The sequence below is a fragment of the Coregonus clupeaformis genome, chromosome 19 (genome assembly GCF_020615455.1).
Source record: "Coregonus clupeaformis isolate EN_2021a chromosome 19, ASM2061545v1, whole genome shotgun sequence".
Taxonomy (NCBI): Eukaryota; Metazoa; Chordata; class Actinopteri; order Salmoniformes; family Salmonidae; genus Coregonus; species Coregonus clupeaformis.
In genome coordinates this window covers 52,693,398-52,711,597 of record NC_059210.1, presented here as the reverse complement: position 1 = coordinate 52,711,597, position 18,200 = coordinate 52,693,398, and the positions used below count along the sequence as shown (strand labels likewise).

General features: G+C 43.2%; 1 protein-coding gene across 1 annotated transcript in view; it reads left to right on the top strand.

The window, feature by feature from the left end:
- Positions 1-18,200, top strand: part of LOC121532249 (early endosome antigen 1) — a 59,102-nt gene that overhangs the window by 22,257 nt on the left and 18,645 nt on the right. The gene's annotated exons all lie outside the window — the stretch shown is intronic.

Below are 18,200 nucleotides of genomic sequence, written 5' to 3'. Positions count from 1 at the left end.
CATCCTGGCCGGCCAAACCCTCCCCTAACCCGGACGATGCTGGGCCAATTGTGCACTGCTTCATGGGTCTCCCGGTCGCAGCCGGCTGCGACACAGCCTGGGATCGAACCCGGATCTGTAGTGACGCCTCAAGCACTTTTTAAACAACTAATTAATTATTTGAAGTTCATTTCATTAGGGATTTTTCTGTGAACTCAATGCGCAGTTTCTCTAGAGATTAATCAGATCAATCCTGAACTGTGCAATGTAGTAGGGAGTTGTAGTTTTCAACAGGCCAATATTCTACATAGTTTAGCACATAACTTGGTAATTAACTACAATGACCATAATCCATTGCGTGCCTACTTGTCCGGTCTGTGTGAGGCAGACACAAAGAGACAGAAGAATGTGCGATCGAGAGGGATAGCGAGCAGTTGCTTCGAGGTATCTCTACCTGAAAATACATGATCTAAGTGATTGATAGTTGGTATTCAGCAGTCATAAAAGTATGCCTTATTTACTTTGAAGAAATACTAAAATAGTGATTTTGTCAGACAGCATAGGAAGCAGCTCTATTGAGATGATGGCTTGGAATTAAATAATAAAGTCATCAAATAAAACAAATGTAATATACACAACAGCTGAACTATTTTATTTAAGTAAAGTAATGTGAATAAATGACGTTTAAGTGATAAGCAGTAATCAGCAGTCACTGCCATCATGGGACTTTTATTAATTGTTTTATTCTGTGTTACAGCATTCAACCCACATAATGCATAATGCATTTAATCTTTTTAAAAGAAATCATCAAAATCGGAAACTGTGATTATTCCTTAACTATCTAACCGAAATCGACCTCAGAAAGTACTAATCACTCAACACTACTTGGCTCAGGCTGTCTGGTGTTTTTAATTATGTAATAGCCTTCAGCTGTAATTAATAAACGAGCGCTGATGTTGTGGTGAGTTGACTGCCTGGGACAATAGTTTAGAATCCCAACTGGTTCTTCTGGGTGACACATCAGCCTCTTGTTCTGCGTTTTCTGTTTACAACATTTTAATCTCTTGGGATTTCAACTGAAGTCCAAACATATATTATTTGGCAGAAATATGCTAAATTTGCTTTAAGCACAGAAACACACACACACACACACACACACACACACACACACACACAAACACACACACACACACACTACTTTTAATTGGCTCTCCTGATAGATAACATAACTTGCATCCCTTCAGTTTATACAAATCTGAAGTACTTTGCATATGAATGCATTTTGTTAAAGGTCACTACTGTTAAGAAATCACCTTACCTTTATAACTGAATAATGAATCGTGAACAAAGCTCCTAGGTTCATGGAGATCTTGCCCGGCTCATCCTGTAGTCCTACATGGGCTAGTAGACTACATTACCCATCCACCCGCTTTCCTACCTGGGCCAGACTGTACCACCCCGTGTCTACAACCTGTTTTACCTGTAATGGACTACACTACCATCCACCCCGGCTGTAGTAGATCCCCTCAATGATAGCCAGGTGGTTGGATGTTGAGATGATTGAAACAAATCACCTAATCTCTGGGCGCCTTGCTCAGCTCAACCCTGGTGATCAAACCGTTTGTCAATGCTCTGTGGGTTTCTGTGTTTTTCTAGGCTTATGTGTGTGTCTACTAGTGCTTACCTGTTTGCTTTGTCTCTTTCCCTTCCCTTCCACTCCTCCTCACCCAATTCTCAGTTTTCCCTTTCTTGAAGATCGGTAAACTGGAGATAAAGCATTCTTGTTTTACTCTGCCCTCGATCTTTTCTCAATTTTATGGATGAATGTTTATCGGTGACAATATTTAGTTATCAGAAATGTGGTTAATTCATATTAGGTGTCTCTGCTGCCTGTTTGTTTGTGTTTGTGACTGCCTTCTAGTTGTGATGCTTTGCTCGACTCTCTCTTCGTACTGTATGGATGCTCTGTAGGCTTGCTGGCTTGCCAAGTCGTGGCATGTGAATGCTTTTTAAATAATGATGTTTAATGCAACTATGATGTTGATACGATATGGATTACAATTATAATCCTGAATATTAAGGCTATACTCACTTCATGTTACACACATAGACACTCAACCATGCAAATTGGCTGGGTTATTATTTATTTAGACGTCACACATTTATAGACTTACTCTTATCCAGACTAGGGCTATTGCGGTGACCGTATTAATGCCACACCGGCGGTCGCGAGTCATTACATTTACATTTTACATTTACGTCATTTAGCAGACGCTCTTATCCAGAGGGACTTACAAATTGGTGCATTCACCTTATAGCCAGTGGGATAACCACTTTACAATATGTTTTTATTTATTTTTTGGGGGTGGGGTAAGGGGGGGTAGAAGGATTACTTTATCCTATCCCAGGTATTCCTTAAAGAGGTGGGGTTTCAAATGTCTCCGGAAGGTGGTGAGCGACTCCGCTGTGTGTGGGGGGGGTGTAGAAGGATTACTTTATCCTATCCCAGGTATTCCTTAAAGAGGTGGGGTTTCAAGTGTCTCCGGAAGGTGGCGAGTGACTCCGCTGTCCTGGCGTCGTGAGGGAGCTTGTTCTACCATTGGGGTGCCAGAGCAGCGAACAGTTTTGACTGGGCTGAGCGGGAACTGTGCTTCCGCAGAGGTAGGGGGGCCAGCAGGCCAGAGGTGGATGAACGCAATGCCCTCGTTTGGGTGTAGGGACTGATCAGAGCCTGAAGGTACAGAGGTGCCGTTCCCCTCACAGCTCCATAGGCAAGCACCATGGTCTTGTAGCAGATGCGAGCTTCAACTGGAAGCCAGCGGAGTGTGCGGAGGAGCGGGGTGACGTGAGAGAACTTGGGAAGGTTGAACACCAGACGGGCTGCGGCATTCTGGATGAGTTGTAGGGGTTTAATGGCACAGGCAGGGAGCCCAGCCAACAGCGAGTTGCAGTAATCCAGACGGGAGATGACAAGTGCCTGGATTAGGACCTGTGCCGCTTCCTGTGTAAGGCAGGGTCGTACTCTCCGAATGTTGTAGAGCATGAACCTACAGGATCGGGTCACCGCCTTGATGTTAGCGGAGAACGACAGGGTGTTGTCCAGGGTCACGCCAAGGCTCTTCACACTCTGGGAGGAGGACACAACGGAGTTGTCAACCGTGATGGCGAGATCATGGAACGGGCAGTCCTTCCCCGGGAGGAAGAGCAGCTCCGTCTTGCTGAGGTTCAGCTTGAGGTGGTGATCCGTCATCCACGCTGATATGTCTGCCAGACATGCAGAGATGCGATTCGCCACCTGGTTATCAGAAGGGGGAAAGGAGAAGATTAGTTGTGTGTCGTCTGCGTAGCAATGATAGGAGAGGCCATGTGAGGATATGACAGAGCCAAGTGACTTGGTGTATAGCGAGAATAGGAGAGGGCCTAGAACTGAGCCCTGGGGGACACCAGTGGTGAGAGCACGTGGTGCGGAGACAGATTCTCGCCACGCCACTTGGTAGGAGCGACCGGTCAGGTAGGACGCAATCCAAGAGTGAGCCGCGCCGGAGATGCCCAACTCGGAGAGGGTGGAGAGGAGGATCTGATGGTTCACAGTATCAAAGGCAGCAGACAGGTCTAGAAGGACAAGAGCAGAGGAGAGAGAGTTAGCTTTAGCAATGCGGAGAGCCTCCGTGACACAGAGAAGAGCAGTCTCAGTTGAATGACCAGTCTTGAAACCTGACTGGTTTGGATCAAGAAGGTCATTCTGAGAGAGATAGCAAGAGAGTTGGCTAAAGACGGCACGCTCAAGAGTTTTGGAGAGAAAAGAAAGTAGGGATACTGGTCTGTAGTTGTTGACATCAGAGGGATCGAGTGTTGGTTTTGAAGGCAGTCAAATTCCACGTGACCATTTAGTCACGGTAATTAGGCTTCTCCAAGCTCTGATGCTGCTGCTGGTCATTTGTAGCCTACCAAACTTGCTAACTGCCTGGTACTCAACACTCTTGTCCCTCTAATCACTCTGACATCAATGCAAATGTAATCGAACACTTCATGAGAGCTCATGTTGTGCAACATTTCTATAGGCTGTGCAGTTGCACGAGAAAACGGAGTGCCCATCAACTTTCTAAAGGCTAGGTGAGGGAAAAAAGTATTTGATCCCCTGCTGATTTTGTACGTTTGCCCACTGACAAAGAAATGATCAGTCTATAATTTTAATGGTAGGTTTATTTGAACAGTGAGAGACAGAATAACAACAAAAATATCCAGAAAAACGCATGTCAAAAATGTTATAAATGTATTAGCATTTTAATGAGGGAAATAAGTATTTGACCCCCTCTCAATCAGAAAGATTTCCGGCTCCCAGGTGTCTTTTATACAGGTAACGAGCTGAGATTAGGAGCACACTCTTAAAGGGAGTGCTCCTAATCTCAGCTTGTTACCTGTATAAAAGACACCTGTCCACAGAAGCAATCAATCAATCAGATTCCAAACTCTCCACCATGGCCAAGACCAAAGAGCTCTCCAAGGATGTCAGGGACAAGATTGTAGACCTACACAAGGCTGGAATGGGCTACAAGACCATCGCCAAGCAGCTTGGTGATAAGGTGACAACAGTTGGTGCGATTATTCGCAAATGGAAGAAACACAAAATAACAGTCAATCTCCCTCGGCCTGGGGCTCCATGCAAGATCTCACCTCGTGGAGTTGCAATGATCATGAGAACAGTGAGGAATCAGCCCAGAACTACACGGGAGGATCTTGTCAATGATCTCAAGGCAGCTGGGACCATAGTCACCAAGAAAACAATTGGTAACACACTACGCCGTGAAGGACTGAAATCCTGCAGCGCCCGCAAGGTCCCCATGCTCAAGAAAGCACATATACAGGCCCGTCTGAAGTTTGCCAATGAACATCTGAATGATTCAGAGGAGAACTGGGTGAAAGTGTTGTGGTCAGATGAGACCAAAATCGAGCTCTTTGGCATCAACTCAACTGGCCGTGTTTGGAGGAGGAGGAATGCTGCCTATGACCCCAAGAACACCATCCCCACCGTCAAACATGGAGGTGGAAACATTTGCTTTGGGGGTGTTTTTCTGCTAAGGGGACAGGACAACTTCACCGCATCAAAGGGACGATGGACGGGGCCGTGTACCATCAAATCTTGGGTGAGAACCTCCTTCCCTCAGCCAGGGCATTGAAAATGGGTCGTGGATGGTTATTCCAGCATGACAATGACCCAAAACACATGGCCAAGGCAACAAAGGAGTGGCTCAAGAAGAAGCACATTAAGGTCCTGGAGTGGCCTAGCCAGTCTCCAGACCTTAATCCCATAGAAAATCTGTGGAGGGAGCTGAAGGTTCGAGTTGCCAAATGTCAGCCTCGAAACCTTAATGACTTGGAGAAAATCTGCAAAGTGGGATAAAATCCCTCCTGAGATGTGTGCAAACCTGGTGGCCAACTACAAGAAACGTCTGACCTCTGTGATTGCCAACAAAGGTTTTGCCATCAAGTACTAAGTCATGTTTTGCAGAGGGGTCAAATACTTATTTCCCTCATTAAAATGCAAATCAATTTATAACATTTTTGACATGCGTTTTTCTGGATTTTTTTGTTATTCTGTCTCTCACTGTTCAAATAAACCTACCATTAAAATTATAGACTGATCATTTCTTTGTCAGTGGGCAAACGTACAAAATCAGCAGGGGATCAAATACTTTTTTCCCTCACTGTATATATTTCTAAACTTTCCTAATATTAAGCACATTGCTTATATTTACAACTGGAGTATAGCCTACCTGACTGGCATGAAAATGAACCACGGGAAAAGCGTCCTCCATTTGCTATTTAAGTGCATAGATTACGTATTTTTTCCCGCTGCCCCTGTTTCGATACAGGTGCATGATAATGGTTCATTCTAAATCAAAACAATTTCACACACATATTATTTAGTATATGCAAAGACAAGATTAAATCAAGAATAGTCTGATGGGTGACAATATTAGCCTATCAATTGTGAATTATATGTTATCACTTGTGAATGATGCCCAGCATAAGAAACAATTCCTTTTTTTTCCGACTTTTTTCGAATCATGGTCGCACACCTCATGTAGCCTAGCCCATAGGCCTATATGTTTTTTAAAAGTATTATTTAACCTTTACAAGGGGTGTAGAGCCTAACTGGCATATGTAAGCAGCATGTGAGTTTCAAGTTTGGGGAAGATAATTTTCACCATAAAAATGCACCTTTATAATAAAAGCATTTCATGCATAATTGCATTTGCGGTCACTTTTGATAATGGTGTTTAACAGCTAATGGAACATTTGCGCTTATAGCATACTGCCATGTGCGCATTGCTGTGCTTATAATGTAAAGAAATAGCCTAATAGTTGATCTTTTAAGCTAAACGTTCTGATCGGTTGCGTCAGCCACATTGCGTAAAAAAGTTTTTTTGATGCTAGTGGTTGTATTAATTTGGGATCTATCGCATCCCACAACTGTCCCAGACTATGTTTGGAATATTTATTTATCGCACAGAATAGAATAGGTCGACTTTTGTAGGTACGGGGGATAGTAGATTGACAAGGCTAGTGCTTTTGCTGTTCGTTAGACCTACTCATCTTGTTGGCTGACGAAAAGTAAATGTGGACAGTTCTTCCAATATCTTCAATATGCACCTCGGAATTGGATAAGGACGCACGCAGTTGCATCCCCGATGTGTCTGTCTTCACTTGTAGCCTGTGAGAAAGACCCGATCACGCGATGGAGAGCAATGTGAGTAAGAGGTGCTTCCGAGCGCGCAGCACTCAGGGGGAAGGGCATGTCTTTTTTTAGGGTGCATTACGGCCACACAAAGGGCTGCCGCCGTGAAATTCTAGGCATTATCAAGTGCTTGTCAAATTGTGAATGAGTGACTGATGAAGTGTGTACAGCCTGCGGAAAAAAACAAAGCAGAGCTCATGCCTTTTCAAGCAACTTTTTTCAAATCATCATTAGTCGCATCATGCAGCCTTACAATGTATTAAAAATCTAAACATATAGCCCAACGTTTGTAGAACAACTAAAGTTACATTAATAACTCTAAATTAAGCATATAGGAATACCTATTTCTTTGTTAACCACTCAACATAGAATAGCCGCATGTGCGCACTCCCTCAAATCGTTTGGAGGAAATATCCTTTCTATTTTATTCAGCTTTGTTCAATTGTATTCTTCATACTATAAAATAATGCCATGGAATTCTAAGCAAATCTTATCTGCTAAATGAACTAGTGTAGCTCACAGCCATTTGGCATAGCCAGATCAAGACCTAACATAAGGACAACTCATAGTATGCTATTTTGTTCTTCTGAAATAGACTACATTTTCTTCATATCATGCTTCTTTAGACCTGTCTAAAATAAATAATGGATTTATTGCGAAGGTGTAGGCTATTACATTGATTTATTAGACTTTTTAAAATGTACAGTCGTTGTCAAAGGTTTTGAGAATGACACAAATACTAATTTTCACAAAGTCTGCTGCCTCAGTTTTGATGATGTCAATTTGCATATACTCCAGAATGTCATGAAGAGTGATCAGATGAATTGCAAAGTCCATCTTTGCCATGAAAAGAGTGTTGACGAGGACAAGGCTGGAGATCACTCTGTCATGCTGATTGAGTTAGAATAACATTTACATTTTTACATTTTTAGTCATTTAGCAGACGCTCTTATCCAGAGCGACTTACAGGCGCAATTAGGGTTAAGTGCCTTGCTCAAGGGCACATCGACAGATTTTTCACCTAGTCGGCTTGGGGATTAGAACCAGCGACCTTTCAGTTACTGGCACAACGCTCTTAACCACTAAGCTACCTGCTGGAGACTAATAACAGACTGGAAGCTTTAAAAGGAGGGTGGTGCTTGAAATCATTGTTCTTCCTCTGTTAACCATGGTTACCTGCAAGGAAACACGTGCTGTCATCATTGCTTTGCACAAAAAGGGCTTCACAGGCAAGGATATTGCTGCTAGTAAGATTGCACCTAAATCAACCATTTATCGGATCATCAAGAACTTCAAGGAGAGAGGTTCAATTGTTGTGAAGAAGGCGTCAGGGCGCCCAAGAAATCCAGCAAGCGCCAGGACCGTCTCCTAAAGTTGATTTAGCTGCGGGATCGGGGCATCACCAGTGCAGAGCTTGCTCAGGAATGGCAGCAGGCAGGTATGAGTGCATCTGCACGCACAGTGAGGCAAAGACTTTTGGAGGATGGCCTGGTGTCAAGAAGGGCAGCAAAGAAGCCACTTCTCTCCAGGAAAAACATCAGGGACAGACTGATATTCTGGCACAGGCAAACAGGCAATAATAAAATATAAAACAAATTACAAAAAAAAGCGAACAAAAAGAACATGAAAACACCAGTTGCTTTGTGCATATTGCTTGAACCTTTTTCTTGAATTCTAAACATCAGACATTTGAAATCATTAATTTTGACCGTCATCATACCTCTTATGGCAGTAGTTTTACAAGTGCTAATTATTTTAAATTTAGATTGAGAATAGTATCTAGTTATGGTAAAGGGTGAAATAAGTATAGCCAGTTATAATTGTAATATTTTAGCAGATTATAAGAACAATCAGTCTTTACGTGGCTAAAAGAAAAGGAATATGACATATACTGTTTACAGGAAACTCACTCTACATCTTTTTAGATTAAGTTGCGTGGAAAAAGGAATGGGGTGGTGAAATCATTTTCTGTCATGGACAAAGGAACTCAAAAGGTGTGATGATACTAATTAACAAAAATGCTGATCCGAATGTGCAAACAGTCAGGAATGATCCGCAAGGAAGGTGGACCCTTTTGAATATGAAAATGGAGCGAAAAACAGACTTGGCTCATTAATCTAATATGGTCTAAATAAGGATGATCCACACTTCTTCAAAAATATTTCTATACCAATCTATTGAATTTACAGGCAACAAGCGATCAAACCATTTATGGTGGGAGACAAACACCAGAGTTAAGTATATCAATGAACCGTAAAGGAAATCACTCTACAAACTATCACCATGCCCTTAAGGTGATCACAAATATAATGGACACATTAGAAATAGTGAATATTTGGAGACTAAAAAACCCTGACCTAGTGAGATATACATGGAGGAGACTTAATCAAGCTAGTCGTCTTGACTACTTTCTTGTCTCTTTCTCTCTTGCATCAAAGGTTAAAAAAGTATTGATAGGAGACAGATGGGATCGGACCATTATCTAATTGGCCTTCACATTACTCTTACAGAATTTCCTTTTGGACTGGGATATTGGAAATATAATCAAAGTCTACTGGAGGGCAATTTATGCTTAACTAAGACCAAAATACTTTAACTGAATTATTCCAGTACATTAGTTGTTCAGAAAATCCCCTTATTGTTTGGGATACCTTTAAATGTACTGTACCTTTCAGAGTTAATTCAATTCAATATTCATCAGTAAAGGAAAAGCAGTTTCTGTCTAAAGAGACAAGACTAACAAGGGAAATACAGGAACTAACAGTACAGGTAGATAGCAATAAAAACCATACTACAGAGATCCAAAACAAGTTAGAGGAAAAACAAAAAGAACTGGAGGAACTTATTCAACAACGATCTAATGTAATCAATTACAAAAATAAAGCAAACTGGATGTAAAAAAAAAATCTACCTGAATCTTCAACACAGGAATGCTACCAAAAATAATTTGCAGAAACTCATTGCTAAAGATGGAGTTATCCATGATTCTCCAAAATGATATTTTAAGAGGAAGCTAAATACACTGCTCAAAAAAAATAAAGGGAACACTAAAATAACACATCCTAGATCTGAATGAATGAAATAATCTTATTAAATACTTTTTTCTTTACATAGTTGAATGTGCTGACAACAAAATCACACAAAAATTATCAATGGCAATCAAATGTATCAACCCATGGAGGTCTGGATTTGGAGTCACCCTCAAAATTAAAGTGGAAAACCACACTACAGGCTGATCCAGCTTTGATGTAATGTCCTTAAAACAAGTCAAAATTAGGCTCAGTAGTGTGTGTGGCCTCCACGTGCCTGTATGACCTCCCTACAACGCCTGGGCATGCTCCTGATGAGGTGGCGGATGGTCTCCTGAGGGATCTCCTCCCAGACCTGGACTAAAGCATCCGCCAACTCCTGGACAGTCTGTGGTGCAACGTGGCGTTGGTGGATGGAGCGAGACATGATGTCCCAGATGTGCTCAATTGGATTCAGGTCTGGGGAACGGGCGGGCCAGTCCATAGCATCAATGCCTTCCTCTTGCAGGAACTGCTGACACACTCCAGCCACATGAGGTCTAGCATTGTCTTGCATTAGGAGGAACCCAGGGCCAACCGCTCCAGCATATGGTCTCACAAGGGGTCTGAGGATCTCATCTCGGTACCTAATGGCAGTCAGGCTACCTCTGGCGAGCACATGGAGGGCTGTGCGGCCCCCCAAAGAAATGCCACCCCACACCATGACTGACCCACCGCCAAACCGGTCATGCTGGAGGATGTTGCAGGCAGCAGAACGTTCTCCACGGCGTCTCCAGACTCTGTCACGTCTGTCATGTGCTCAGTGTGAACCTGCTTTCATCTGTGAAGAGCACAGGGCGCCAGTGGCGAATTTGCCAATCTTGGTGTTTTCTGGCAAATGCCAAACGTCCTGCACGGTGTTGGGCTGTAAGCACAACCCCCACCTGTGGACGTCGGGCCCTCATACCACCCTCATGGAGTCTGTTTCTGACCGTTTGAGCAGACACATGCACATTTGTGGCCTGCTGGAGGTCATTTTGCAGGGCTCTGGCAGTGCTCCTCCTGCTCCTCCTTGCACAAAGGCGAAGGTAGCAGTCCTGCTGCTGGGTTGTTGCCCTCCTACGGCCTCCTCCACGTCTCCTGATGTACTGGCCTGTCTCCTGGTAGCGCCTCCATGCTCTGGACACTACGCTGACAGACACAGCAAACCTTCTTGCCACAGCTCGCATTGATGTGCCATCCTGGATGAGCTGCACTACCTGAGCCACTTGTGTGAGTTGTAGACTCCGTCTCATGCTACCACTAGAGTGAAAGCACCGCCAGCATTCAAAAGTGACCAAAACATCAGCCAGGAAGCATAGGAACTGAGAAGTGGTCTGTGGTCACCACCTGCAAAACCAGTCCTTTATTGGGGGTGTCTTGCTAATTGCCTATAATTTCCACCTGTTGTCTATTCCATTTGCACAACAGCACGTGAAATGTATTGTCAGTGTTGCTTCCTAAGTGGACAGTTTGATTTCACAGAAGTGTGATTGACTTGGAGTTACATTGTGTTGTTTAAGTTTTCCCTTAATTTTTTTGAGCAGTGTATTTTAAACAGATGTTTTCTTTTCTGTCTCCTCGCCCTCTGAATGACGATTACTGTAAGGAATTCTTTCAAATTTATTTATTTTTTATTACATATTATTTACAAATGCACAATATCAGTGCGAAGGCCAAATTACAGAGGAATAACTTTTGGAGCCATTTAAATCCTTTCAGCCTGGAAAAACCCAGGGCTTGATAGCTTACCAGTAGAGGTAAATCAATATTTTTTTGATATACTCAAAGCTCCATTATTAGCTTGTTTTACTACCATTTCTATAGGAGTAGTTATGTCAGGTACTCAGCAGGAAGGTCTGATTTCACTATTATTAAAACAAATATACTATTATTAAAACAAATATAAAGATTTAAAACTGGAGGCCTCTTAAACTTAAATGTTGTGTTGCAAAAATACTAGCGAAACGCATAGCACTCAGTTTTTCACATGGATGATATATTGGTGATAATATACAACAACTACTAGAAATAGTAGAACAACATGAAACATCTAAGAAACCAGGCCTAGTTATTAATAGCGGATTTTGAAAAGGCCTTTGATAAAGTAAGACAGAATTTTATATATAAATGGCTGGATTCTTTTCAATTTTGGTGAGTCTCTTATTCAATGGGTAAAAGTAATGTATAGCAACCCCAGGTGTAAAATAGTAAATAGCGTCTACTTCTCAGAGTTTTGAACTGTCAAGAGGAGTTAAACAAGGGTGTCCGCTGTCACCATATCTATTCGTTATGGCCATCGAAATGCTAGCTATTAAAATCAGATCAAATAACAGAGGATTAGAAATCCAAGGCTTAAAAACAAAGGTGTCCATGTATGCCAATGAGTCAAGTCTGCAAGCTAGATCCCTGCAATGTCTCATTGAAGATCAAGATAACTATTCTGGCCTCTGGACTAAAACCTAATTATGATAAGTGTACCATATTACGTATTGGATCTTTAAAAAGAACACAACTTTTACATTACCCTGCAGTTTACCTATAAAATGGGCTGACGGTGAAGTAGACATACTTGGTGTTCATATCACAAAATGTATAAATGATCTCTCCACAATGAATTTCAGTAGAAAACTAGTAAAAATAGACAAGATCCTGCAACCATGGAGAGGTAAATACCTGTCTATTTATGGAAAAATGACACTGATTTAACTCCTTAGTCATATCTCAGTTTACTCACTTACTTATGGCACTGCCCACTCCTGATTATTCGTTTTTCAAATCATATGAGCAAAAAATATTTCGCTTTATCTGGGATGCTAAACCAGACAAGATAAAGCGTGCCTATCTATATAATTAATATGAACTGGGTGGGCAGAGATTCTTTAATATAAAAGCACTAAACCTCTCTCTCAAAGCTTCACTTATATAAAAGTTTTACTTGAACCCAAAATGGTTCTCAAGTAGATTACTAACAAAAGCTCATCCCTTGTTTAAAAACTGCCTTTTTGCCTTTGTGCAGATTGCCATGTCTCTTTTCCGATTAATTGACAACAACAAATATTATGGTTGAACTCAAATGTGCTTGTTGAAAAAAGACCTGTATTAATAGAAAATATGTTTGAAAAGGGTATTTTGTTTTTACATGATGTTGTAAATTGGAATGGTAGAGTTAGGTATTTCATGAAGCTATCGGAATTGGATGGGAAGGTCTGCTCAATCCAAGATTACAACCAATTGATTACAGCATTATCCCAAAAATGGAGGAGGCAGGTGGCAGCGGGAGGAGGTAGGGAACTGGTCTGACTGACCAATATAAAGGATCAAAACTGGCAGAGGAACAAAAATAGCATAAATAGGAAAGTATACCAGTTTCATTTGAGGACCTGGATGTTTACAGCCGTGCCATACAGATATCAAAATAGCTGGGAAGAGATTTTTGATGTACGGATTCAGTGGCACAGGGTGAATGACTTGATATATAAAACGACGCAAGATTCAAGACTTCTTGTACAGAAATTATTGTACAGAATTCTTGCCACCAAGAAAATGTTAACTATTTGGAGCATACAATCATCGCAGCTCTGCAGATTTTGTTGCGAGGATACAGAATCAATGGACCTTTTGTTCTGGTATTGCCCTCAGATAGCCTGTTTCTGGTCTCAGGTTCAGGAATGGCTGAAAAAGCATAACATTAGTCTAAAATTGACCCTAGAAATAGCATTGTTGGGAGATTTGGAGAGACCTGGTCTGTCAATTACTAATACTCTTAGTTAAAGTATTTACCTTCAACTTGCAATCTGTGGATTCTATTCGATTAGATAGATTCAAATTGTATGTTAAACATCACAGCATAGTTGAAAGATACACTACATGACCAAAAGTATGTGGACACCTGCTCATCGAACATATCATTACAAAGTCATGAGCATTACAATGGAGTTGGTCTCCCCTTTGCTGCTATAACCGCCTCCACTCTTCTGGGAAGGCTTTCTACTAGATGTTGGAACATTGCTGTGGGCAATTGCTTCCATTCAGTCACGAGCATTAGTGAGGTCGGGCACGGATGTTGGGTGATTAGGCCTGGCTCGCAGTCGGCCTTCCAATTCTTTCCAAAGGTGTTCGATAGGGTTGAGGTCAGGGCTCTGCGCAGGCCAGTCAAGTTCTTCCACACCGATCTCGACAAACAATTTCTGTATGGACCTCGCTTTGTGCACAGGGGCATTGTCATGCTGAAACAGGAAAGGGCCTTCTCCAAACCGTTGCCACGAAGTTGGAAGCACAGAATCGTCTAGAATGTCATTGTATGCTGTAGCGTTCCCCTGGCATCCGCCAAACCCAGATTCGTCAGTCGGACTGCCAGATGGTGAAGCGTTATTCATCACTCCAGAGAACGTGTTTCCACTGCTCCAGAGTCCAATGGCGACGAGCTTTACCCCACTCCAGCTGACGCTTGGCATTGCGCATGTTGATCTTAGGCTTGTGTGCGGTTGCTCGGCCATGGAAACCCATTTCATGAAGCTCCCAACGAACAGTTATTGTGCTGACATTGCTTCCAGAGGCAGTTTGGAACTCGGTAGTGAGTGTTGTAACCGAGGACAGAAGATTTTTTCGCGCTACTTGCTTCAGCACTCGCAGGTCCCGTTCTGTGAGCTTGTGTGGACTACCACTTCGCGGCTGAGCCGTTATTGCTCCTAGACGTTTCCACTTCACAATAACAGCACTAAATCCGTAAACATGGGCGCCCTCATAGATATCATCCTGACTAACTTACCCTCTAAATTCACCTCCGCTGTCTTCAACCAGGATCTCAGCGATCATTGCCTCATTGCCTGTGTCCGCGGTCAAACGACCACCCCTCATCACTGTCAAACGCTCCCTAAAACACTTTAGCGAGCAGGCCTTCCTAATTGACCTGGCCCAGGTATCCTGGATGGATATCGATCTCATTCCGTCAGTAGAGGATGCCTGGTTGTTCTTTAAAAGTGCTTTCCTCTCAATCTTAAATAAGCATGCCCCATTCAAAAAATTCAGAACTAAGAACAGATATAGCCCCTGGTTCTCCTCAGGCTTGACTGCCCTTGACCAGCACAAAAACATCCTGTTAGCATCGAATAGCCCCCGCGATATGCAACTTTTCAGGGAAGTTAGGAACAAGCAGTTAGGAAAGCAAAGGTTAACTTTTTCAAACATAAATTTGCATCCTGTAGCACTAACTCCAAAAAGTTTTGGGACACTGTAAAGTCCATGGAGAATAAGAGCACCTCCTCCCAGCTGCCCACTGCACTGACGCTAGGAAACACTATCACCACCGATAAATCTACAATAATCGAGAATTTCAACAAGCATTTTGCTACGGCTGGCCATGCTTTCCACCTGGCTACCACTACCCCGGCCACCAGCTCTGCACCCTCCGCTGCAACTTGTCCATGCTCCCCCCCCCCCGCTTCTCCTTCACACAAATTCAGACAGCTGATGTTCTGAAAGAGCTGCAAAATCTGGACCCCTACAAATCATATGGGCTAGACAATCTGGACCCTTTCTTTCTAAAATTAGCCGCCGAAATTGTCGCAACCCCTATTGCTAGCCTGTTCAACCTCTCTTTCGTAACGTCTGAGATCCCCAGAGATTGGAAAGCTGCCGCGGTCATCCCCCTCTTCAAAGGGGGTGACACTCTAGATCCAAACTGTTACAGACCTATATCCATCCTGCCCTGCCTTTCGAAAGTATTTGAAAGCCAAGTTAACAAACAGATCACCGACCATTTCGAATCACACCGTACCTTCTCCGCTATGCAATCCGGTTTCCGAGCTGGTCATGGGTGCACCTCAGCCACGCTCAAGGTCCTAAACGATATTATAACCGCAATCGATAATAGACAGTACTCTGCAGCTGTCTTCATCGACCTGGCCAAGGCTTTCGACTCTGTCAACCACCACATTCTTATTGGCAGACTAAATTGCCTTGGTTTCTCAAATGACTGCCTCGCCTGGTTCACCAACTACTTCTCAGATAGAGTTCAAAGTGTCAAATCGGAGGGCCTGTTGTCTGGACCTATGGCAGTCTCTATGGGGGTGCCACAGGGTTCAATTCTTGGGCCGACTCTTTTCTCCGTGTATATCAATGATGTCGCTCTTGCTGCTGGTGACTCTCAGATCCACCTCTACGCAGACGACACCATTTTGTATACATCTGGCCCTTCATTGGACACTGTTAACAAACCTCCAAACGAGCTTCAATGCCATACAACACTCCTTCTGTAGCCTCCAACTGCTCTTAAACACTAGTAAAACTAAATGCATGCTCTTCAATCGAACGCTGCTGGCACCCGCCCACCCGACTAGAATCACTACTCTCGACGGGTCTGACCTAGAGTATGTGGACAACTACAAATACCTAGGTGTCTGGTTAGACTGTAAACTCTCCTTCCAGACTCACAATAAGCATCTCCAATCCAAAGTTAAATCTAGAATCGGCTTCCTATTTCGCAACAAAGCCTCCTTCACTCATGCTGCCAAACATGCCCTCGTAAAACTGACTATCCTACCGATTTACAAAATAGCCTCCAACACTCTACTCAGCAAATTGGATGTAGTCTATCACAGTGCCACCCGTTTTGTCACCAAAGCCCCATATACTACCCACCACTGTGACCTGTACGCTCTTGTTGGCTGGTCCTCACTACATATTCGTCGCCAAACCCACTGGCTCCAGGCCATCTATAAATCACTGCTAGGCAAATCCCCGCCTTATCTTAGCTCATTGGTCACCATAGCAACACCCACCCCTAGTATGCGCTCCAGCAGGTATATCTCACTGGTCATCCCCAAAGCCAACACCTCCTTTGGCCGCCATTCCTTCCAGTTCTCTGCTGCCAATGACTGGAACGAACTGCAAAAATCTCTGAAGCTGGAGACTCTTATCTCCCTCTCTAATTTCAAGCATCAGTTGTCAGAGCACCTTACCGATCACTGCACCTGTACACAGCCCATCTGAAATTAGCCCACCCAAAAACCTCATCCCCATATTGTTATTTATTTTGCTAATTTGCACCCCAGTATCTCTATTTGCACATCATCTCTTGCACATCTATCATTCCAGTGTTAATACTAATTGTAATTATTTTGCACTATGGCCTATTTATTGCCTTACCTTCATAACTTGCTACATTAGCACACTCTGTATATATATTTTCTGTTGTATTTTTGACTTAATGCTTTGTTTTACCCCATATGTAACTCTGTGTTGTTGTTTTTATCGCACTGCTTTGCTTTATCTTGGCCAGGTCGCAGTTGTAAATGAGAACTTGTTCTCAACTGGCTTACCTGGTTAAATAAAGGTGAAATAAAAAAACACTTACAGTTGACCGGGGCAGCTCTAGCAGGGATGAAACTTGACGAACTGACTTGTTGGAAAGGTGGCATCCTATGACGGTGCCACGTTGAAAGTCACTGTTCTACTGCCAATGGTTGTCTATGGAGGATTTTATGGCTATGTGCTCGATTCGATTTTATACACCTGTCCGCAACGGGTGTGGATGAAATAGCCGAATCCACTAATTTCAAGGGGTGTCTACATACTTTTGTATATATAGTGTATATGGCGCGGGTGGCCAGCGGAGATAGGTGGGGTGAGTTGAGGGGAAACTGAAGGTTGGGATGTGGAACTTGAGACAAGTGGGGGAGGAGTTGCTGGGCAGGGGGTAGAATGATGGTCAAAGATACACGTTTTTTAAAAGTATGTTTGAATGACACTGAGGGGGAACGCTGTTACATCCAATGCCTGTTTGCCTGAGGCTGATGCATACACACACACTCATTCAAACGCACACATGTGCACACACACGGACATACACACATGTAAATAGTGCCACACATGCACTCTAACCCATAGAGTTGGCCTTGCTGTTTAGATTGTTGTTGTCCTTTATGTTTTTTGCTTTGTTTTCTATTTTTCCTCATTTGTTATTTTTGTTGGTTGTTGGCGCATTAGATGGCTGGTTGTTTTGGTTGGATTGGAGGGGGACAGTGGCTTGAGGGTGGGGAGTGGAGGGGGAGGTTTTTCGTGGGGGGGGGTGGTCTCGGATGGTTGCGGGGCAGCACTTGGGGGAACTGTGGGGGGGGGGTTGGTGGCCTGGCGGTTGGGAGCTTGGGCCGGTGGCCGAGAGGTCGCTGGTTCGGGTCCCCGATTTGACTTGGTGGGAGATCTGTCACTCTGGATGGTAGTGTCTGCTAGATGACTGAACGTAAGGTAAATGTTGAGCGGCTTCACTGCAGGTAGATTGATTGTATGTTTTAAAATTCCATAAAAAAAGCATTCTGTATAAGATTCCCAAGACTGTGCTTAAACCCCCATCGCCAGTGGGTATGTGAAGTCCTCCTGAGTCTGGAGCGTTGACCACTCGACCAGAATCTAGCACATGATTTGTGAATGTTTTT